Here is a 23,938-nt window from a genome sequence, read left to right as displayed (position 1 = left end):
AAAGAATTCCAGCTGTAAGTCTTTTTGAGGATGTCTCTACCGGCTTTGCATATCTAGAGACTGACATTTTTGGCCATTCTTCTTTGCAAAATAGCTCAAGCTCTGTCAGATTGGATGGAGAGTGTCTGTGAACAGCAATTTTCAATTTTCAAGTCTTGCCACAGAATCTCAATTGATATGGGTCTAGACTTTGACTGGGCCATTATAACACATACTTATGTTTTGATCTAAACCATTCCATTGTAGCTCTGTCTGTATGCTTAGTGTCATTGTCCTGCTGGAAGGTGAACCTCTGCCCTAGTCTCAAGTCTTTTGCAGACTGTAACTGCTTCCCTGCTCCTGCTGAAGAAAAGCATCTCCATAACATAATGCAGCCACCACCATGTTTCAAGGTGGGGATGGTGTGTTCAGGGTGATGTGCAGTGTTAGTCTTCCGCCACACTTAGCGTTTTGCTTTTAGGCTAAAAAGGTAAATTTTGGTCTCACCTGACCAGTGCACCTTCTTCCACATGTTTGCTGTGTCCCCCACATAGCTTCTTGCAAACTGCAAATGGGACTTCTTATGGCTTCCTTTCAACAATGGCATTCTTCTTGCCACTCTTCTGTAAAGGCCAGATTTGTGGAGTGCAAGACTAATAGTTATCCTGTAAACAGATTATCCCACCTAAGCTGATGATCTCTGCAGCTCCTCCAGAGTTACCATGGGCCTCTTGGCTGCTTCTTTGATTAATGCTCTCCTTGCCTGGCCTGTCAGTTTAGCTGGACGGCCATGTCTTGGTAGGTTTGCAGTTGTCTCATACTCTTTCCATTTTCAGATGATGGAATGAACAGTGCTCCGTGAGATGTTCAAAGCTTGGGATATTTTTTTTATAACCTAACCCAGCTTTAAACTTCTCAACAACTTTATCCCTGACCTGTCTGGTGTGTTCCTTTGCCTTCATGATGCTGTTTGCTCACTAATGCTGTCTAGCAAACCTATGAGGGCTTCACAGAACAGCTGTATTTATACTAAGATTAAAATACACACAATGGACTCTATTTACTAATTAGGTGACTTCTTAAAGCAATTGGTTCCACTAGATTTTAGTTAGGGGTATCAGAGTAAAGGGGGCTGAATACAAATGTATGCCACACTTTTCAGATACTTATTTGTAAACAATTTTTAAAACCATTTATCATTTTATCACTTTCCTTCCACTTCACAATGATGTGCCACTTTGTGTTGGTCTATCACATAAAATCCCAATAAAATACATTTAAATTTTGGCTTGTAACCTGACAAAATGTGCAAAATTTCAAAGGGTATGAATATTTTTCAAGGCACTATGTGTATATATATATTATATATATATATATATATATATATAAAAATAGGTGGAAGTGCTTTTACTGTTATTTGTCCATATCTGTACCTTTGAGGAGATTTATCCTTCACTACTTGATCTGTAGGCACAATAGGAAGTGAAGGAGATCTTTTCTTAAATAGCTGTCACCAAGTAAAAGTGCGCAGTTCTCTTTGCAAGGGAATTTTCCTTTAGCATATTGAATGTGGTGAAAATTCACTTTGCAAAGCATACCCAATTATTTGCATAAAAATACTGGATGATGGAAGACGAAGACAGTAGAGGTTTACCTCTTAACTAATCAAATATTTCCTTGCAAAGTGAAAAATATATAGAAATAGATAGGCCAGGCCAAAAATAGTTAAAAAAGTCCAAGAAAATTTTAGTTGTTGGTAAACAAAAAGTCGTACAAAAACAGCCAAGTTGTTACTCTATGTGTAGAGCTCAATATTAGTTCTAATACAGATTTGTGAAGTCACTGTTTTCTCTCCATCTCTTCAACTTTTTTCTGTAAAACTAAGTTTTATCCTGTGTTAGAGCCCTGATGAAGGCGGAGTGATGTTGCCCTCAAAATACATTGGTTGTTTTTATATATTTTTTTTTACCAATAAGTAAAATGATCTTGGGCTCTTTTATTTGGCTTTGGTCTGGTGTTTCTTTCTGCATTTCTGTGGTTTGAGCTATGGTTGGGTGCCCATCAAGGGAAGCCTTCCTGTGTAGAAGCCACCCAGCCAGATCTATTGAGCTTGTTTTAAGTTTTCCTTCATCTGACTACAACCTTTTTGCCTTTAAGAAATCAAACCCATTAAGTTTTTTGTATTTTTATTTAAAGTTTTTAACTAAATATTTTTATTTATTCTTTTTAACTTACATAGTAGCTATTTTTGAGATACCATGTCACAAACACTATCAAAGTTTAAATATACCATAACCATGTTCTCCAATTTGTTAAGGATGGTGCTTATTTCCTCATAATAAGTGAATACATTTTTAACAATATCTGTCTTTCATAAATCTATTGACTACTGGGGATGAGCAAATCTGCATGTGTTTGACTTCTGAAAAGTACGTAATGTTTGTTAAGCCAATCATTAAAAAAACCCATAAAAGTTATAAAAAATTACTTAGAAATAACTGAACTCAGAGTCCATTCACACCCGTTGATATGTATAATGTGTGTCTGCTGGTGTTTTCTGAGAAGAGGTGGTGCAGTGCATTCCAATGCCTCACGCTCTTTTATTGTTTCTAGTAACTTTATTGAAATGTGACATTTCATATATCTTTATGCATTGTAGCAAGTTGCAATGTGGAGTAGTGGGTCGCAACACACAGCACTGTGTAATAATGCAGAATGTCCTACTTTTTTAGTGGACACCAACACAGTAAAACAATAGGACAATTTACCTTGTCTAAAAATTGGGACTGTGTTGGGCAAGGCTCAATGCATCCTAGTAGTATAAATGGGCCCTTAGCTTTGTCTAGACTCATGAGTATAGTTCATCCAATCAAGGAGATTTGTTTACATGGCACAACTTGTTTCTAAACCATGTTAATCTTAGGCCACTGTGGAGTGTTTGAAATTGTGGCACTACTAATCTTCATATTGTGAATAAGCCCTTTTATACAAAGCTGGATTTTTAAAAAATGTGTGCTTTATACTGTATTTGTCTCTGAATACCAAATCTCATTTTCTAGAGGACCATGTGATTAGTATTATTATTATTAATAATAATAATAATAATATTAATAATAATAATTTATTGTAGTGTTTATTTTTGTTCTGGGGTCATTACTGTCTTTAATAACTTGCCATTCATTTTGAATTTTTGGATTTCTTCCGATCAAGCAGAATGTTTATTTTTATTCTTTCATACTAATTGCTTACACGAATAGAAATACATTGTGTAATGTTATCAAATTACATTGATTTAAAACTCTACCATTTTGATCTGGTTCTATTGTTGACAATACTGCTTTCTAATCAATGCTCTAAAGAATGACTTTCAAAATTGGGAAATTAGCTCTCCAAAAAAAAGTGTATGAGAGGGGAAAAAAAAACAAAAGCCATTGCATATTTCTGAAATAGAAGGCACATTTTCCTAGTTTTTTTGCGCTGAAATTGCAAAGAATGGTGTCAGACCCACCTTGTTGGCTTTTGTTGAACTTAAACTTTTTCACTTATTAAGTAGCTATAACAAAATGCTTTCAATGGTATATTTAATGGACCAAAAGGAAGAAATAAAGATGCATTAATGTTTATGCAGTGTGTGATTTCAGATCCCTGCCCCAAATCCAGGTGTAACATGTAACATGTTGCTAAAGGTGAACCTATTCTTAAAGGGCTTTCAAACAAAATTGGTAAATCAACCATGGCAAGAAATCTAAGAATGCTCTGGCAAGAATTTCATCCAAATGCTCTTAGAAATTCTATTAGTGTATGGACAATTTAAGTGTTAAAAAAAGAACATATTTAAAATAAATAAATACATAAAAATATATATTTATATCATTTCAATTGAAAGTAATTCTTTGTACCGGAAGCATTAACGTGATGTGTTATTAAATGGGGGGAAAATGTAGAACAAATTAAGCGCTTTATAGCTTTTGTAAGATTATATCTAAAGCACAGTTGATTTAAAATGATAACTTCCCAAGCTAGGGAGAAAGCTTATTTTTCTATTTTGATTTTTTTTTTTAAATATATGGAATATTAATAAATATTAGAAGACAGATATAAAAAATCCTTGCTTTGTCTCACTTCCGTGTTATATATAAAAAGAAGTGAAAAGGGCTCTGGAGATTAACAGGTTAAGAGTGAGAAAATTCTAGGTGTAATTTTAGCACATGTTAAAAGTGTGATGTGTATAAATGTAATTTGTGACCTGGTCAGTAGATATGTAAGAATGTAATGTAAACTTAGACACCTAAAACACTAACCTGAATCACAACACTTTTTAACAAGCTTGTACAGATGTTTTGCCGATTCTGAATTTGTGAAATTGTGTTTTAAAATGTGTCTGTGCACGTCTTTTTGTTGGTCAGAAGATCCTGCTCTAGGAAAATACAATAGACACAAAATAATGCAGCTCTATTATCATTAATACATCTTTGGAGTGACAATCAATAATATCCTTATTCTCTAAAAAATAATATACACATCCACTGCTTAATGGCCCTGTAATATATTTCCCACTCAATGGTTTGGTTACTGTGTTTTTGCCTCCTTGTAATGTCATCTCTGAGCTCCCAAACCTCTCCTTTCCCACTGGAATGAGCATTGCAAATTAGTTGAGTTCACATCTGTGCAGTAATGCATCGCATTTGCAGTTGTGTGGTGGTGCCATTAATTGTTATTGACACCCCAGCGTACCTTTGCAGAAGTACATAAGAAATTGTGCAACAAACACAAAATTACCAAGCATTTTTGTGCAACACAATTTTAAAAAAAGTGATCAGCACTTCTTTAGTGTGATTTTCAACTGAATGGACAGCCCTACCACAATGCACAGTAATGTGCAAACCAAACACATAGTAGTGCACGTGTGCTTCCACATCACAAAAGTTACTGCGCTGCTCTATTCACATTCTATAGTCCATACTCTATCTTGGAGTGAGCAAGACAGATTGACTATATTCCTACATACAGTGGGGGTCAGAGCCTGGGTTTGAACCGAGGCCTTCTGCAGTGAGAGGCAATGTTTCTTCTTGCTGAGCCACCTGGAATGCTGGACAGCTCTCTTGACAATACTTTGGATGATCCTGGCTTGTCCCTGTTTGCCTTGAACCTTGAACCCCTTGCTCCTCCCATGAACTTCCTGATAAAAGCCATGCCTCTGCATTTCCTCTTTGCCAGATTATTGTGCCTTCACCAGCCAATATCCCGCTTGTCTCTCCTGCTGCCGTCTATACCTTCGTTACCAACCTTTGGCTTGTTCCTGAACTACGATTTCGCCTCATCCTCATCTACTACCATTTGTCACCAACCCTTGGCTTGTTGACTGACTCCGCTTCTGCTGGATTCTTTACTTCTTTGATCTGCTACTGGTTTCTGGCTTGCTCATTCCCTGGTGAGGTGATCCTGAGATCTGCGACCTGGTATCAACACGCAGCCAAATCCATCTCCACCATTAGGAGCTCTGGTGAAAACCGGTTGGTTCTTAGACCCCGCTCCTCAGGTGAGCCTGCGTCCTTTCACAGGGTGACCTGCCTGTGTACCTATCCTGCTGGTTTCAGGTAAGCCTTAACACTGCTATAGCAACTGGTCTCTGAACCTGACCTAGACTGTGACAGTGGGACCATAGAGAATGAACATAGACACCCTCTAACAGGAAGTAAAAAAATTATTCTGGAGATTTGGAGGAAGCTGAGAGCAAGAGAAGAGACTTTTTTGAGTGAAGAATAGATACTTTGATTTTTTCTTTTAAAACATACATTAGCCACATGCAATAAAATGAAGGTCAGTTTGGTACCATTTCCATGATATAACCAAATTTAAAGAAAGATTTTACAGGTACCAAGTGAAACCATAAACCTAAAATCATATCAGTTTTGTTTACATTAATACATAAAACTAAAGTGGAAGGCAAGTTAAACCCTAGCTAAGCTTAAATCTACTTCCACCCCCATTCTAAGCCTATAGTATCTACCCTATAAAGTAATGATGGCTAAATTTATCTATTCTTAAGTTGCTCAGGTCTGGTCACATGATCAGATCCCAGCACCAGCTCAAGTGTAGAAGAGGGACAGCCAACAATAAATGCCCCATAGTAAGCCTATGGGTGACATCACTGCTGTTGTCAGCAATTTCTCCTCTACACTGAAGTCAGTGATGGATTATGTGACCGCAACGGAGCTACTTCTTCAAGATATGTGAGTATAGGCATCTTTCCTTTTACAGGGTAGATACAATATGCTTAGAATGGGGGTGGGGATAGGTTTAAGCTTAGTTAGGTTTTCACTTGCCTTCCACTTTAAATGACTTTCTCAAAGAAAATAGTACATAGCATTTACCATTTGTCTACATATTCCCATTCCATACGGTATTCCCGAATAGCATTGCAAAATGGAGACTTGCTACATCATTTCATTATAAACATGATATCACAATAAATATTTGTCAAGGTCATAAGTAATGGTGGAAAGGCATGCAATCTCAACTTGTTTCATAGACTTAGTCCGCTTCCTCAAGATGGAGGGGTGAATTAACTCTAAACATATATCATAGATAGAAATGGTTTAAAATTTTGTCAAATAAGCGGAGTTGAATGTCGCTCTAAATGTATATTTTTAAATGCAAGCATTGTAAAGTACCTACATTTGACTTACAGCCTCTAGTGTACTGAACAGCAGAAAAGTGGGCCAAGTGACAGAAGGATGAGCTCATCAGTCTGCTGCTTCTATTTTCACTGTCCAGTTATAAGGTAGGGGTGAAAAAGAGACCTGGAAGTGAAAGTAAAACTGAAGAAGAGGAAGATCGTATCCCCTCGCTTGCCATGTAGGACTTTGCTGTGTGGCAGAGCTGTGTCAATGTGGATAGACCAAAATACATGCATCCTTTGGCAGGCAATCAATTTCCATATGTGTATTTAGATGTTGGCCTGTAATTTAAGTTTAAACCAATGAAAGTTGTTTTGTGTTGGATACATTTGAATTAATAAGTGTGATATTTACTATCCCAACATTCTACCGCAGTAGCCTACAGACTTTTAATCATTGGCATTAGAAGGGACCAATGAGTAAGGTAAATCTCGCTAGTGCCTGGCCTGATGCTCAGCTCTAAAAGAAACTTCCTATCTATGACTCATTGAGAAGCACAGAGCAAAACAAAGAACAGGCTATAGCTATCATTATACTATAACCTAATTTTAAACAGATTGTAATTTCTCCATCCAGTAATGCGATAGCTTCATCTCTGTATATCGGTACAAGACTTTAATGTTAATTTTGCTCCCCATTTGACATCGGAATGATTATATACTGTAACTTAAGAGGCATTGCGTAATTACTCCTCCACTGCGATCAAAGGTTACTCATTTCCACATTCTGCAACCTGACATCCAGTGCAAAAATGTGCTCTTTATAGATGAACATGATAATTAGTTGCCACTCAATATTATTCATATAATTTTTTTGTTTACATTAGTTATTTTGTAAGTATATTGTGTTGTGAGAACTGTAATGAAGTGACAAAAGTGCAATTAGATTTTTAATTGAATTGTAATAATGCTGATAAGTAATTCATATCGCTATTTTACAGAAGACATTGTTGAATTGGTTATTATCTTTGGGAAAAAAAAAACAAATTCACAGGATGCCCGGCTTTACGTTTTTATTTATGCCTCATTAAGTAAAGTGGTTAATTTCTTGACTGTTCTCATAATTTATCTGGATTTCGGTTATGAGCTTTTTGTTTCAATGAAAGGGGATCACAGCCAATAAATATATATTAGGAAAGTAAATGAAAAACTTGTACTGTTCAACAAAATTAGGATACTAACAAAAGGCTCCATTCAAAAAGGAAAAGTTTGAATTTAAAGCAAATCTAAAAGAGAAAGTTTGCTTTAATGTCCTCAGAAAAATAATTTACCTCTATCTCACCTCTTTGGTGCTCCCCATTGCTCTATCAGCAGTACTTTTTTCATTGGGAGGTGGCATGTATACGGAATTGTTCTAGTTGGAGCTTACACAGGGCTGGTGACTCTCCCTGTCTCATGTGACAGTGTTTGACCAATCACTAAGCACCAACACTGCTACACAAGAAGAAGGGGATTAGGTCACATACTCCACTATCCCCTGAATAAAATGGTATTTTCATCACTCCCAGCTGCTTTCCAAATAAAAGGTATACCAAGTTAAACTATGTTACCTATGTGTTACTGGCTGCAAAACAAACCATAGCGAAGGTATGGAAACAACAGTTCATGCCTTTCGTGGAAGTCAGTCCCTGTTTAGATTTCTTCTTCATTAATGACAGAAACAATTGAGTACTGTCCGTGATACTTTTTTTATTTGCACTAACATACAATTTTGAGGACAAGCTTTCGGGGTATGTCCCCTTCTTCAAGGTCTAAGCAGTACTATGCTAATCACAAAGTTTGTAATAGTACTGCTTAGACCTTGAAGAAGGGGACATACCCCGAAAGCTTGTCCTCAAAATTGTATGTTAGTGCAAATAAAAAAAGTATCACGGACAGTACTCAATTGTTTCTGTCGCAAATGCACTAATACGGCTACAATCACCTTCTTCATTAATGAAAACCTTTGCAGCATTCTTTTAGATACACATGACAAATTCCTCAAAATATGGACTCCATGGATTTGAATATGTCCATCCCTCTATGTCAGCCACCAGTTACTCATTGTTATAAACACCAAGCTCCTGAGGCTGAGGTCCAGGCATTCTTGATGTCCCTCTCCCCTTTTCTCTTCTCTCTCCTTCCTCTTTTTCTTGTTCTTTTTCTAGGCTCACCTGCAGGGATGATCTGTAAATTGAGATCTGTTCCTATGTTTTCTCCTGTTTTGTCTTTTGAATAGGGATGTTTGCATATTTCCACTTCATCCACCTACGCCTGTTTTTTGTGATACAGATGTATGGATTATCTCTTGTTACTCATACTGTTTCTTTGTTGTAATGCAATGTGCCTCTGTCATGACAAATGTTTTATTGTTCATCACAGTTCCTATAAGTGACATATTACCGCCCTTGGCTTGCTAGGCCTTGACTTTGTACTCTTATCAGTACACGATAGCGGTAACCAATATATCTTTTTCAAATTTATTTCAATAAAAATGTATTGAAAGGAAAAGGCATATGCTGCTTTTAACAAAATAACGTGTTGGATGCATTGGATTTTGATTAAATACATCTTGCTGAAAAATGATCGATTTCATCATTAGGAAAATTTCACTAAAGCAAAGACTTTCAGTTTTTTAAAAGGTATTTGCTTTTTTTCATTAACTTACTTTATTTTTTTTTATCTGCATTGGTTAACTGTTCTTTTCTTTTTTTACCCTTTTTCACCATCTTTTTGTGGGGCTTTTTTTTAGCACAAAGAACAGGTCAAGCTGGTTAAGATTTTACATTTTGTTGTACCCTTTAAGTCTACCAAAAACCAACCTAATTTTGTCTTCAGCCCTGAATGTAATTGACCAGATCTTATTTCTAGTAGCTATAGTAGCCACCTTCTTCTTTCCTATGATCTTCCACATAAAGAGCTGCAAAGAATGAAAGAGACACATATTTTCTATTTGGCCAACTCTATAACTAGGGTAGAATTCATATTACAAAAATATCCAGCTCCCTGTTATTTATTTGTTTTTTATAACAGTCCCAAGAGAAACTGGATTCTGCTCGCTGAACATACACGTATATAGTTTACACTTCAGAAGTTATCATTGATGCTTGCTATTTAAATTTGAAATTTCCTAAAAAGAATTATGGAGGCTGTCATTACAGCTCTTTCTGTAAACAATTGTTTTTATCCTGTTTTGCCAACCACTTGGCTTCAATTATTTCTAGATCACAACTTGTGACTATTGTGTATATCTAGCAGGTCGGAGCAAAGTCAAAAGTCCTTACCTACATGCCTGGCTGAAGACTCTAAGTACTAAAGCCAGAGGGTCAACATGGTAGTCAGGCAACTAGTAGAGATTAGCTGAATGTACCTGGGTTCTTGGTAGGTTTGATGAACTGTGCTGAAGTTATGAACATTAAATATGAACCCCACGTCAGTAGGAGATGGATCTTTAAATTGTTTCTGGTAATTTTCAAGGCTAATAGGCATGGGACAATAATACTGCTGCTAAATATAACTCTTTTTGCTACAGCAGAGACTCTGCATTTGGCAGCTGGACAAACATCCCATTTATTAAACAAAATCCCTCAATTTATTTATTTTTATATATTCATAGTAAAAAGGCTAGGTCAGAGCATATTGGCCACATATAAGATGGTCAGGAAAGTTTGCACAAGTGACAGACAGAAGGTAACTGTATTAAATACATTTATTTCCTCAGTTTATACAAATGAAAATGAGAGGTATAATAAACAAGACAGTGATAGTAATAACATTAGATTGAAAGTATGCTTGTGGTTGACAGAGACCAAAAGCTTAATGTGAATACATCTATAGGACCAGATTATTATTATTATTATACAGTATTTATATAGCGCAAAAGGTTTGCTCAGCGCTGCACATTATAGTGGGGGACAGAACATGAGACAATACAGTAACAAAACAGTACATGAGGGGTTAGAGGGCCCTGCTCTTTCAAGCTTACAATCTAGGAGGGAGGGGATAGTGGTACAGGAGGAAGTGGCTGTGGGGGATGGAGTGGCAGGAAGAGTGGAGGAGATTGGCTGTTAAGTGAGGGTGGGGTAGGCTTTCCTGAAGAGATGGGTTTTCAGGGTGCGCCTAAAGGTGAGGAGGGTAGGTGACAGTCTGATGGATTGGGGTAATGAGTTCCAGAGGATGGGGGAAGTCCTGAAGAAGTCCTGCAGTCGGGCGTGTGAGGAGGAGATCAGGGAGCTAGAAAGTAGGAGGTCTTGTGAGGAGCGAAGAGTACGGGTTGGGTGGTATTTGGATATCAGGTTGGTGAGGTAGTTTGGAGCAGAGTTATGAATGGCTTTGTATGTCAATGTTAGTATTTTGAATTTAATGCGTTGGGCAATCGGAAGCCAGTGGAGGGAATGACAGAGAGGTGTGGCAGAAGTGGAGCGGTTGGTAAGATGGATGAGTCTGGCCGCAGAGTTCAGGATAGACTGAAGTGGGGATAGCCAGTGTTGAGGTAGGCCAGTGAGGAGGGAGTTGCAGTAGTCCAGGCATGAGATAATAAGGGAGTGAACGAGTTGTTTAGTATTGTCTGGGGTTAGGAATGTATGTATTTTGGAGATGTTGCGGAGGTGGAGCCTGCATGAGTTTGCCAAGGATTGGACATGGGGTTGGAAGGACAGGTTTTAGTCCAGAGTGAGTCCTAGGACTTTGGCTTGCGGGGTGGGACTGATGGTGGCATTGTTGGTCGTGATGGAGAGGATGGGGGGGGGTCAGGCTGGGGGAAAATTAGGAGCTCGGTTTTGGAAAGGTTCAATTTTGAGGAAATGGAGCGACATCCAGTCTGATATGTCGTTCAGTAGGTGGGCGATACGGGCGGAGACTGAAGGGGTGAGGGGTGGAGTGGTAAATTTGTGTGTTATCGGCATAGAGGTGATAGTTGAAGCCGTGGGAGTGTATCAGATGGTTTATACCAGAGAGTCCTCAAAGAACCTAGTCATGTAATAGCCAGACTATTATTTCTAATTTTTAGGGACAACTTACTGACTAGAATGGTACCAGCTCATTGGGGAAATGCAAATGTGGTACCAATATTCAAAAAGGACCGAGATTTATACCTGGAAACCACAGACTATTCAACCTAACATCTATAGTATGTAAGCTTTTGGAAGGAATAAAAAGGGACCATATCCAAAAAATTGATGAGGAGTTGTATCAATAATCACATCATCATATAATATCATTAACCACATGCCCTCCAGAAGATTTACCCCCCCTTTCCTGACCAGGCCATTTTTTGCAATATGATGCTACGTTATTTTAACTGACAATTGTGGTCATTGCAATGCTGTACATAAATGAAATTTATGTAATTTTTTCCCCCACAAACAGAGCTTTCTTTCAGTGGTATTTGATCACCTCTGCATTTTTTATTTTTTGTGCTATAAACAAGAAGACTAAAAATGTTGACAAAAAAAACAAACAATATTTTTTACTATAAAACCTATCCAATAAAATTTTTTTAAAAATAAAATTACTTCATAGGCCAAAATGTATTCTGCTACATGTCTTTGGTAAAAAAAAAAGTCCCAAAAAGTGTATATTAATTGGTTTACATAAAAGTTATAGCGTTTACAAATGGCGGTATATATACTGGAATTTGTATTTATTTTTTCTTTATACTGGTAATTGCGGTGATCAGCGGCTTATTGCGGCGGGCATTCTGACACGGGGTGGTGAACTGACTAACTGCCACTGACATCTCCAGTGACACTAATACAGTGATCATTGCTAATAAAAAGCACTGACACTGTACTAATGACACTGGGCAGGAAGGGGTTAACATCTGACAGTCAAGGGTTAACTGTGTGTTAGGGAGTGTTTTTATTGTGTACTGTGTGCTGTTTTACTTAGCAGACCTGCTGCTTTCTATCTCTGTGCTGTGTAGAGAGATAGAAAACATGCCCATGTTGGCAGGAGAGAGATCTGTGTTTACACACAGGTCTCTCCCCTCTCAGCTTTGCAGATGATCACTGAGTCCTGGCAGGGAATTGCCAGCGAGGACACAGTGATTGACATCCTCAGGAGCCAATAGCAGCACAGGTAGGGCAATGCGTGCACACCCCCTACCTGGAAATACAAAATCATGTATATTTACGTGATTTTGCACAGAAAAGCCGCCCTGTAGTAGTACATGTGTGTGTCGGGCAACTGATTAATAGTAATAAACACAGATTTATGAGGAACTGTTCATGCTGGACCAAACGTTTAACAATCTATGAGGGGGTAAACTGTAATTTGGATAGATTAAGGCCTTTGATACAGTACGCCACAAATGATTAATTTACAAATCAAAGTATATGTACAACCCTCACCTTGTAAAATAACCCATTCAGTTTAAAATAGTAATGAAAGGCAAACCATTTGTGTATACATGAAATCTTTATAAAAACCTTTTTTTTTTCTGTTTTTGTAAGTGACCACAAGTGACCCTAGATTCTCAGCTGCTTAGAGGTGAAGGTGGGTAAACAGCAGTACACTAGTCTTCCCAGTGAATGGTTGTGCATGGGTTATTTTAGGACTACTCATACCTAGTGTGGTCCATTTTTAATAGGAAAGCAAAATGACTGGCAGGAACACCAGGAATTTTGCACAAGGGATGCAATATAAAGAGAACAGGACACTTTTTTTCATATAAGCACATGGTACAGCAGAATATATCAAGCATATCAAATTTTGCTTTGACATATTATTTAACATCTTTTGGCATTGATGACATGGTATGTACCTGGATAGGAAATAGGTTGCAGGAGGGTGTCAGAGAGTGGTCGTTAATGACACATTTTCTGAATGGTCTGGAGTTTTCAGTGGGTACTCCAGGGCTGTCCTGGAGTCAGCAGGGGCGGACTGAGCACTCAAGCACTGCCTGAGGGCCCAGGCTCAGTAGGGGGCCCCATGAGATGCCCCTGGTACCTTCATTGGCTTTTTCATAGGCTTTTTTTGGGTGCGGGCAAGGACATGGGCGCCATGATCCCCTATTGCCCGGGGGGCCCCATGAGTTGTCAGTCCACCCCTGGGAGTCAGTTTCTGTTTAACTTGTTCATAAAATGATATTAAGGTTTTAAAAAACAGTTCAATCTCAGTGTTTACTGATGATACAAAGCTAAGAAGCATTAACTTCACCACAGGATATAGCAACTTTACAAGAAGATTTTGATAAAATAGAAGGGTGGGCAGCTATATAGCAGATGAGACTAAATGTAGGATAATGTAAAGTAATGCACTTGGTAGCTAAAAAATATGAATGCAAGTTACACTCTAGTGGGAGAACTTCTGGGGGAATCAAGGAAGGAAAAAGAAATAACAGTGCTAGTAGACAACAATCTCAGCAATAGCATGCAATGCCAGCAGACTATTAGCACGCATTAAAAAGGGTGCTTACTCAAGAGATAAACTATAATTCTACCACTTTACAAAACTCTTGTTTGTCAACAACATCCAGTTGTGGTCAACAATCCTGATGAAGAATGTGTTTGAACTAGAGAGAGTCCAGTGAAGGGCAACAATGCTAATAAAGGGGCTGGAGGACCTCAATTATGAGGAATGACTACAAACATTAAACGTATTCCCCCTAGAGAAGAGACACTTAGGCTACGTTCACACTAGCGTTGTGTGCAGGCGGCAGAGAGGCGTTTGGGAAGCGTTTTTTCCGCTTCCCAAACGCCTCTGACAATTCTGCACATTGCAGCACATGGTGCTGTTCTAACGGGAGCGTTAGCGTCGTGGCAAAACGGACGCCTCTGGTCGAGTCAGGAGGCATTGAAGCCTCCTATTCTAGTCTATGGTGCCGCTCCGCAAACTCCCGGCCGTCGTATGTGGCGCGGTAACACCATTTAAACTTCATTATAGGCATTTGCCGAGCGTTTTTAACGCTCGGCAAATGCCTAGCAACCGCCGCTAAACTGTGCATGCAGCGTTTGTGGAGCAATTGCCGAGCGTTAAAAAACGCTCCGCAAATGCCGGACCAACGCTTGCCAAAGGCTATAGGGGCGTTTGGCAAGCGTTGGTAAAACAGTCAAGTGTGAACGAGCCCTAAAGAGGGGATATGATAGAGATATACAAATCCTTGAAAGGTAACTCTAAAATTGGAAGGAAACTTTTTAATCTTAGGTCTCTAAAGAAGACATGCAGCCACACAGTGAAGTTGGATGAGAAACTGTTGGAAGTTCAATGAGAAACTGTTAATTCTTAGACTGCATGAGGGGCTCTTTACTGTTAGAGCTGTAAGGATGTAGAAACTTCCTTCCACCTTGGTGGCATCAGCGGAGAGTGAGTGAGAGGTAGCCTCCCTAGCGGTCTGATTATATGTCCATATTTCTGTGCTCAAAGTGGTACATTTTTTTGCATGGAAATATGTATTTTTTTTATTGTAGGCCTGTAATTTTTAGGAATAACTCACTGAAATCTGTCCGAACAAGAGTCTAGTAAACATCCCGGGTAGGATAAAATTTGAAACACGAAATCATAAAATAAAATTTAATAAATAATCATAAAAAATAATATAATAATAAATTTAAATAATATAAATCAAACCAAAAACACTGAAAATTGAAATATAGCGCCAAGTTCGCACATCACTGAGCAAAGTCACAAAATCGTTTTCAGTGTCTGATGGTGAATTTCCCCACAAATCATTATCATTAAATTCTGCAAGTGGTTCTGATTTACTATCGCTGTTCTCTAGCTGGTCTAAAACCGGTTTTGACCAAAAGGGACGCTTTGTGGACGCCATGGACATTTCTTAGTTTCCAGGCAGAAAGTACAGTAAAAATGCAGGCAGGGCACAGGACAAAGCACTCGGGACAAAATGTATGTGAAATGGTTTGATACAGTAATGTTTTACTATGTGATTTTAGTGAATGTCAGTTTTACAACTTTCAAATTTCCCCCCAGTTCCATCCCCGTACGTCCTGGCGCTTGCAGGGAACGGAACACAGAAGACAGATGCCGACATCGGCCGGAGGAGATGGCCAGGAACGCTGCAGGAGGGAGCAAAGGACAAGGTAAGTGAAGAAGATCCAAGAGCAGCGCTGCAGGGTATTCCAGAGTGTATCTCGGGGTTACCGCTTCTGGTGCTGAAACTTTACCCCGAACTACACTCGGGAATACTGCCAGGGAGGTTAAAAAAAACTTTAATATGTGCTTTGCAGCGATAAATGGGGTTTATTTACTAAAACTGGTTCACTTAGAATCTCGTGCACTTCCGCATGGAAACCAATCAGCTTCCAGGTTTTATTGCTAAAGCTTAACTGAACAAACTGAGGTTAGAAGCTGATTGGCTACCATGCACAGCTGCACCAGATTCTGAGTGCACCAGCTTTAGTAAATCTCCCCCATACTGTACAGGGATATGGAAAACAGTAGTCACACTCACTTTCAGGTTGAACTGGATGTCTTTATTCAACTAACCATGTAACTATGTAGAATGGTCATTTGCTCAACACCAAACAGGCCAAGAATGGACTCTGGCTCAGTCCATTAGTTGCCTTGTGCTCCTACTTGTGCTACAGGAAATGGCATTTAATGTTCATTCTCCATTTTTTTTTATGCAAGAAATAGAGACTCGTATATGGACAATGAGACCATCCTTGTAAAGCCTAAAGTGCTTACAGAGATCCAAGTGTAGAAACATTATTGGTGCAGTCACAGAAAAATCTGAGACGCTGTCAAGAAATCAAACATCTTTTAATAATTAGTGTAATTTATATATAAATGCTACACCACTCATTCTGTAGTTGAATGTTGTTAAAATGACCTTTTCATGTTAGTTGGCAGTTGCTGTTTCCTAAAACAAAAAAAAAAAATTAACTCGCTTGCTAAATGGCAACATGGAGATATTGTAATTTACTACTTGTGTGATTGGTTCACTGCTTTTTACAGAAATCTGGCCTGAGATACATGTCACATTTTAGTCATCCCTTGCACTAGGTGTTTCATTTTTGGTGAGATACTCCCTAGGATATGTTGCTTTATAAATGGATATAGACACCATGGCTATGATTAGAACACTGAGACTGCTTAGGTGGCTATAATTAAAGTGGTTGTAAAGGCTTAAGGTTTTTTACCTTTATGCATTCTATACAGAAGATTTTTTTACCTTCATGCGTGCAGCAGTGCCCCCAGCCCCCCCCCCCCAATACTTACCTGATCCCCATTGCAATCCAGCGATGTGCCTGACAGCCTCAGCTGTCCTGGGTCTCTGCCTCCTCATTGGCTGAGACATCAAGCAAGAGCCATTGGCTCCCACTGCTGTCCATCACATCCAGTCAGCCAATCAGAGGAGAGGGGGTGGAGCCAAGCAGACACACAGAGCACACCTGCTCAGGTGTCCCCATAGCAAGCTGCTTACTATGGGGGTACCCGACAGAAAGGAAGAGCCAAGAGTGTTGGCAAGGGACCTGAGAAGAGGTGGATCCAGGCTGCTCTGTGCAAAACCACTGCACACAATAGGTAAGTATAGACATGTTTGTTATTTTCCAAAAACAGAAAAATGAACCTTTAGTATCGCTTCAACCACGCCCTGTCCGGACACTTTTACCCCCTTCCTGTCCAAGGCAATTTTCAGCTTTCAGCGCTATCACACTTTGAATGACAATTGCGCGGTCATGCAACACTGTACCCATATGAATTTTTTACCATTTTTTGAGACCGATAAAGCTTTATTTTGGTGGTGTTTATTCACCGCTGGGATTTTTATTTTTTTTGCTATGTAAATGAAAAAGTCCAAACATTTTTTAAAAAAGTGTTTTTCTTATAAAATTTTGCAAATAAATAATCTTTCATCATAAATCTTGGCCAAAATGTATTCCGTTATCTTTTTAGTAAAAAAAAAAAAAAAAAAAAAAGCCAAATTAGTTTATAACCAAAAATTATAATTTTTAAACATTTTTTTACATTTTTATTTTATTTTTTTATATATATATATTTTTTTTTACATAGTGTCACCATGGTGACACTGTACTACTTGTGGGGGGTGATGAAGATTTTTTTTTTTTTTTTTTTTACAGTGATTGCTGTTACACCCATATAGGATGTAAAAGCAATCATTTCTCTTTGTCTGCATTCTTGCAGACATTGAGAACTACTGAGTGAGCTGTGATTGGTCATAGCTTTTCACATGGTACAAGGCTGTTGTGAATAGCCTTGTACCATGTGATCTCTGTGATCATTCATAGATTTCACACGTAGTAAGCAATGATGTCACAAGTGACATCTTGCTTACTACTTTGCATGTATTCACTGATTGGCCAATCAGTGATCACATGATTGGGACCTCGTGCAGAGGTCCCGTCCGACGATCGGTGTTTCACTGTGTCCGGAGGACACAGCGGGCACCGGAAATGGCGGGTGCCGTTTATGAACGGCAACCCTCCCCTGGAGTGCCACCGTCCTGCCGTTTATAAACAGCAGGCGGACGGCAAGTGGTTACGGAAAAGACATGGTGAAACACACGTGTTGTTTTTTTTAGAATAGACAGACGTAATCTACAAGAAAATGTACTAAATAGTTACACTTTGAATGCACTTTTTTGTGTGCAAATTACCAAATCTTGTTTGCAATCATGGCCTGCATTTGTGGAAGTATTTTGTAGTATACTGTCCTGTAGAAAATGTTAATTCTGAAAGGAAAGTAAAGGTTTTCTGACAAATCTTTTGGGGTGTACTCATTTATGCTGAGCACTTTAACTCCCTAATCAGAATATCTTTCAAGATAACACTGCCTTCATTTCCTTTGAGACACTTAAATTAGGGAAACCTCTGAAACATGAGATGTAATCAATATATCCAAATCAAACACTTTTATACCCAGTACCGAACCCCCACTCTCTTTCTTACTTGTTAGAAAAAATGTGCCTTTTTTACATATTTTCCCCACAACAATGGGACAATACATTCACTTGCTGCCTAAAAAATATTGGAAACAGCTCTCAAGTTACAGCTATGTGGTGTTTGACCCCCAAGACTTCATACCATATTCCTAGGAGTTCCAAGCCTGTGATTCTGTGACCAGATAGGTGAATTCAAGCAAATCTTTTGGACCCGTTCTCCATCCCTTCTGGCAGGGGGTAACATTTCTAATATCTCTCCTAGGGCCCTCAAACCCCTCGTGTATTGTATTGTTACTGTCCTGTCTCATGTTCTGTCCCCCTTGCTACTGTACAGTGCTGAGCAAACCCTTTGGCGCTATATAAATACTGTATAATAATAATAATAATAATCTCACCTCATAGGTCATCTGAGAACCTTAATGAAAAGCTTGTGCCTACTCTTTGCCCCATTCCTGATGTATCCTACCACAATGAAAAACTTTTGTTTATGCTGTTTCCAGCAATTCAGTGAGAGATTGCTCTCAATTGGCACACTTATTCAGTTCCATTCCCAGGTTCATATCAAAATGAACTCTATGATGCCTATGAAAATTTTTTTACACACAACTCCATGACACATTTTCACAATAAATATGATATTTGACTTTCCTATCTTTCCATACCATAAAGCTAATTGGTACATCTCTAGCTATTGTTTCTATGCGTAACAATGCTATTTGATTTACTTTTGACCTTTATGCCATTCAGTTTAACAATTCCTTTGTCATTCTATTTCATGTATCGATTTTTGTCCATTTCATATGCTGATTTTTGTGCATTGTTAAGAAACTGCTGCATTCTTGTAATACATGGTTATTACTTTAAAACCACCAATGGAAATCATTTGTAAACTACAAAAAGCATTTATAGAAAGTAAATACACTGCAAGAAAACATTTATCAATATTGATTACATTTTTCTGTGCATTTTAGCAATTTTTAAAGTCGATGACATGGTCTCTTTAAAGCAGAACTGAACTGCCAACTGCAGAAAGTTCTTTTTCCATATTTATGGCAGACTTGCCTACAAGACTGCTGCCCTCTAGCATTGGGAGATCTATGCTGATTGTCACAACTCTCCCTACATTCACTGCCACAATCTTCTCTATTATTTCTTCCAGGTCAGTTGTCTTCCATCTTTGGCTACTGGCACAGACACAATATTTAATTCTTGAAATCTAAAAGATTACAGCTGAGAGTGTGCTGAGAGTAAACAAAATTAAGTAATAAAACTCCTGTGCTACCTAAAAACTAAGTGGTTGTGCTATTTAATCAATGTGACATGAATACACGTGAACTAGCTGTGTGTCTCTTTAAATATCTATTGCTGCCGTCAGCATCCAAAGGTGTTCTCATAATATTGTGACAAGCGATACTACGCTGCTATTGTTGATGAGTAGAGATGAGCGAATTATTCAAAAATTAGATTCGGCTGATTCGCCGAATTTGCGGAATAAATTCGATTCGAGGCGAATATATTCGCTGCGAATTTAACTTATAAAAAGGGTGTTTCTAGGCTTCAGAGAGCCTTTATATTAGTGCAGAACACTGTACCTTTAATTTAAATGCCCTTGGAGTCTGCTGGGGAAGAGAACTAATACTGTCAGTCAGTATGACATGCAGATGAGTGCCGTCGATCTTAGAATCACCGCACACTTCACTCATTTGGGCAGTCACGGGGCCAAAACCAGAGTGTGGAGCCACAGTGTGGCGGTGGAGGCAGCAGCAATGGGAGGCCATACAGCACCCTATGACAAAATGGAACCCACCAGCAGTGTGAGGAGACCTGAAAGTGGCACATGGCAGAGTGTGGCGATGGAGACAGCAGCAATGGGAGGCCGTACAGGGACCCATGACACACTCTGGACCTGGCAGCAGCATGAGGAGGCGGTACAGGGGCCCATGACAGATTACGGGCCTGGCAGCAGCAGTGGGCGGGCGGTGGATGCAGCAGTATTCGGAAGCCAAACACAGGCCTCGGTTAAAAAGCGGAAGCCGTCAGCAGCGTGAGCAGACGACAGAGGCACATGGCGCAGGGTGGCGGTGGAGGCAGCAGTATTCGGAAGACATACACAGGCCTAGGTTAAAAAGCAGAAGCCGTCAGCAGCGTGAGCAGACGACAGAGACACATGGCGCAGGGTGGCGGTGGAGGCAGCAGTATTCGGAAGCCATACACAGGCCTAGGTTAAAAAGCAGAAGCCGTCAGCAGCGTGAGCAGACGACAGAGACACATGGCGCAGGGTGGCGGTGGAGGCAGCAGCAATGGAAGGCCATACAGCACCCTATCACAAAATGGAACCCACCAACAGTGTAAGGAGACCTGAAAGTGGCACATGGCACAGGGTGTCGGTGGAGGCAGCAGTATTCGGAAGACATACACAGGACTAGTTTAAAAAGCGGAAGCCGTCAGCAGCATGAGCAGACGACAGAGGCACATGGCGCAGGGTGGCGGTGGAGGCAGCAGTATTCGGAAGCCATACACAGGCCTAGGTTAAAAAGCGGAAGCCGTCAGCAGCGTGAGCAGACGACAGAGACACATGGCGCAGGGTGGCGGTAGAGGCAGCAGTATTCGGAAGACATACACAGGCCTAGGTTAAAAAGCGGAAGCCGTCAGCAGCGTGAGCAGACGACAGAGACACATGGCGCAGGGTGGAGGTGGATGCAGCAGTATTCGGAAGCCAAACACAGGCCTCGGTTAAAAAGCGGAAGCCGTCAGCAGCGTGAGCAGACGACAGAGGCACATGGCGCAGGGTGGCGGTGGAGGCAGCAGCAATGGAAGGCCATACAGCACCCTATCACAAAATGGAACCCACCAACAGTGTAAGGAGACCTGAAAGTGGCACATGGCGCAGGGTGGCGGTGGAGGCAGCAGTATTCGGAAGCCATACACAGGCCTAGGTTAAAAAGCAGAAGCCGTCAGCAGCGTGAGCAGACGACAGAGACACATGGCGCAGGGTGGCGGTGGATGCAGCAGTATTCGGAAGCCAAACACAGGCCTCGGTTAAAAAGCGGAAGCCGTCAGCAGCGTGAGCAGACGACAGAGGCACATGGCGCAGGGTGGCGGTGGAGGCAGCAGTATTTGGAAGCCATACACAGGCCTAGGTTAAAAAGCGGAAGCCGTCAGCAGCGTGAGCAGATGACAGAGACACATGGCGCAGGGTGGCGGTGGATGCAGCAGTATTCGGAAGCCAAACACAGGCCTCGGTTAAAAAGCGGAAGCCGTCAGCAGCGTGAGCAGACGACAGAGGCACATGGCGCAGGGTGGCGGTGGAGGCAGCAGCAATGGAAGGCCATACAGCACCCTATCACAAAATGGAACCCACCAACAGTGTAAGGAGACCTGAAAGTGGCACATGGCGCAGGGTGGCGGTGGAGGCAGCAGTATTCGGAAGACATACACAGGACTAGGTTAAAAAGCGGAAGCCGTCAGCAGCGTGAGCAGACGACAGAGGCACATGGCGCAGGGTGGCGGTGGATGCAGCAGTATTCGGAAGCCAAACACAGGCCTCGGTTAAAAAGCGGAAGCCGTCAGCAGCGTGAGCAGACGACAGGCACATGGCGCAGGGTGGCGGTGGAGGCAGCAGCAATGGGAGGCCATACAGCACTCTATGACAAAATGGAACACACCAGCAGTGTGAGGAGACCTGAAAGTGGCACATGGCAGAGTGTGGCGATGGAGACAGCAGCAATGGGAGGCCGTACAGGGACCCATGACACACTCTGGACCTGGCAGCAGCATGAGGAGGCGGTACAGGGGCCCATGACAGATTACGGGCCTGGCAGCAGCATGAGGAGTCGGTACGGGGGCCCATGGCAGATTACGGGCCTGGCAGCAGCATGAGGAGGCGGTACAGGGGCCCATGGCAGAGTGGCGGAGCGTAAGCAGCTAAAATTGAAGGCCATACAGAGGCCTATGTTAAAAAGTCCCCCCAGCAGCAGCGTGGGGAGACGACTATCAAGAGTCCAATGGCAGAGTGGCGGAGCAGAAGCAGCTTCAATTGAAGGCCATACACAGGCCTAGGTTTAAAAGTCCCTCACAGTTAATTCCAATAACGAACTCTACTCCTCCGTGCAATCTACTTACGAGACCCTGGGCAGGTCTGGGTCCAATTTGTGGTAGAGACTGGTTTTGTTCAGCCATGCTTGAGCGAGTAATAACAGGTCTGTGCCGCCCTTTGGTGTCTGGCTTAATGCGCACAACACTGAACGTCCCAGCGTTTGTCAACGATTTGCCGTTAAGTGATGCAAACCCGCTGAACCACGTTCATGAGGAGCCGGTACAGGGGGCCATGAATCAGTATGGACCTGGCAGCAGCGTGAGCAGACGACAGAGGCACATGGCGCAGGGTGGCGATGTAGGCAGCATTATTCTGAAGCCATACACAGGCCTAGGTTAAAAAGCGGAAGCCGTCAGCAGCGTGAGCAGACGACAGAGACACATGGTGCATGGTGGCGGTGGATGCAGCAGTATTCGGAAGCCAAACACAGGCCTCGGTTAAAAAGCGGAAGCCGTCAGCAGCGTGAGCAGACGACAGAGGCACATGGCGCAGGGTGGCGGTGGAGGCAGCAGCAATGGAAGGCCATACAGCACCCTATCACAAAATGGAACCCACCAACAGTGTAAGGAGACCTGAAAGTGGCACATGGCAGAGTCTGGCGATGAAGTCAGCAGCAATGGGAGGCCGTACAGGGAACCATGACACACTCTGGACCTGGCAGCAGCAAGAGGAGGCGGTACAGGGGCCCATGGCAGAGTGGCGAAGCGTAAGCAGCTTAAATTGAAGGCCATACAGAGGCCTATCTTAAAAATAATAACATGTTTGGGGCATGATTCATGGCGGATTTAGTCAGTTGTGTCAGGAACTGGTGGTTTGAAATCCAGACTAATCCACGCCTGATTCATTTTCACAAACGTGAGTCTCTCCACACTTTGGGTGGACAGTCGTGTCCTCCGCGGAGTTACAATACCTCCTGCCACACTAAACACATGCTCCGATGCCACGCTACTGGCTGGGCATGACAGCCTTTCAAGGGCAAATTCAGCTAGTTGGGGCCAAAGGTCAAGTTTCGTTGCCCAGTAGTCAAGGGGATTGTCTACCTCGGTTGGCAGGGTGCTGTCCAAGTAGGCCCGAGCCTGTTGTTTGAGGTCCTGCTCCAGGTCCACCTGATGCTGCTGCTGCTGCGGCTGGTTAGTAGTTTCCTCACTGCGCTGGTTAAGAAAGCTACTCATCATCGACTGCAGACTGAGGCAGCCACTGCTGGTGGAGCTGCCACTGCTCCTACCACCCCACCCCTCCCCTGCTGCCATGGCAGCGGAACGCGAGCGCACAGGGCCCACAGTGTCTGAGGATGGACGTTGGCGCAGAAAGGCAGAGACCAACTGACTACATAGGTGGTTTT

Source organism: Staurois parvus, unplaced genomic scaffold, assembly GCF_062004578.1.
Source record: "Staurois parvus isolate SC_StPar_1 unplaced genomic scaffold, SC_StPar_1.0 ptg000030l, whole genome shotgun sequence".
Classification (NCBI taxonomy): Eukaryota; Metazoa; Chordata; class Amphibia; order Anura; family Ranidae; genus Staurois; species Staurois parvus.
Note: the sequence above shows the minus strand (reverse complement) of the source record.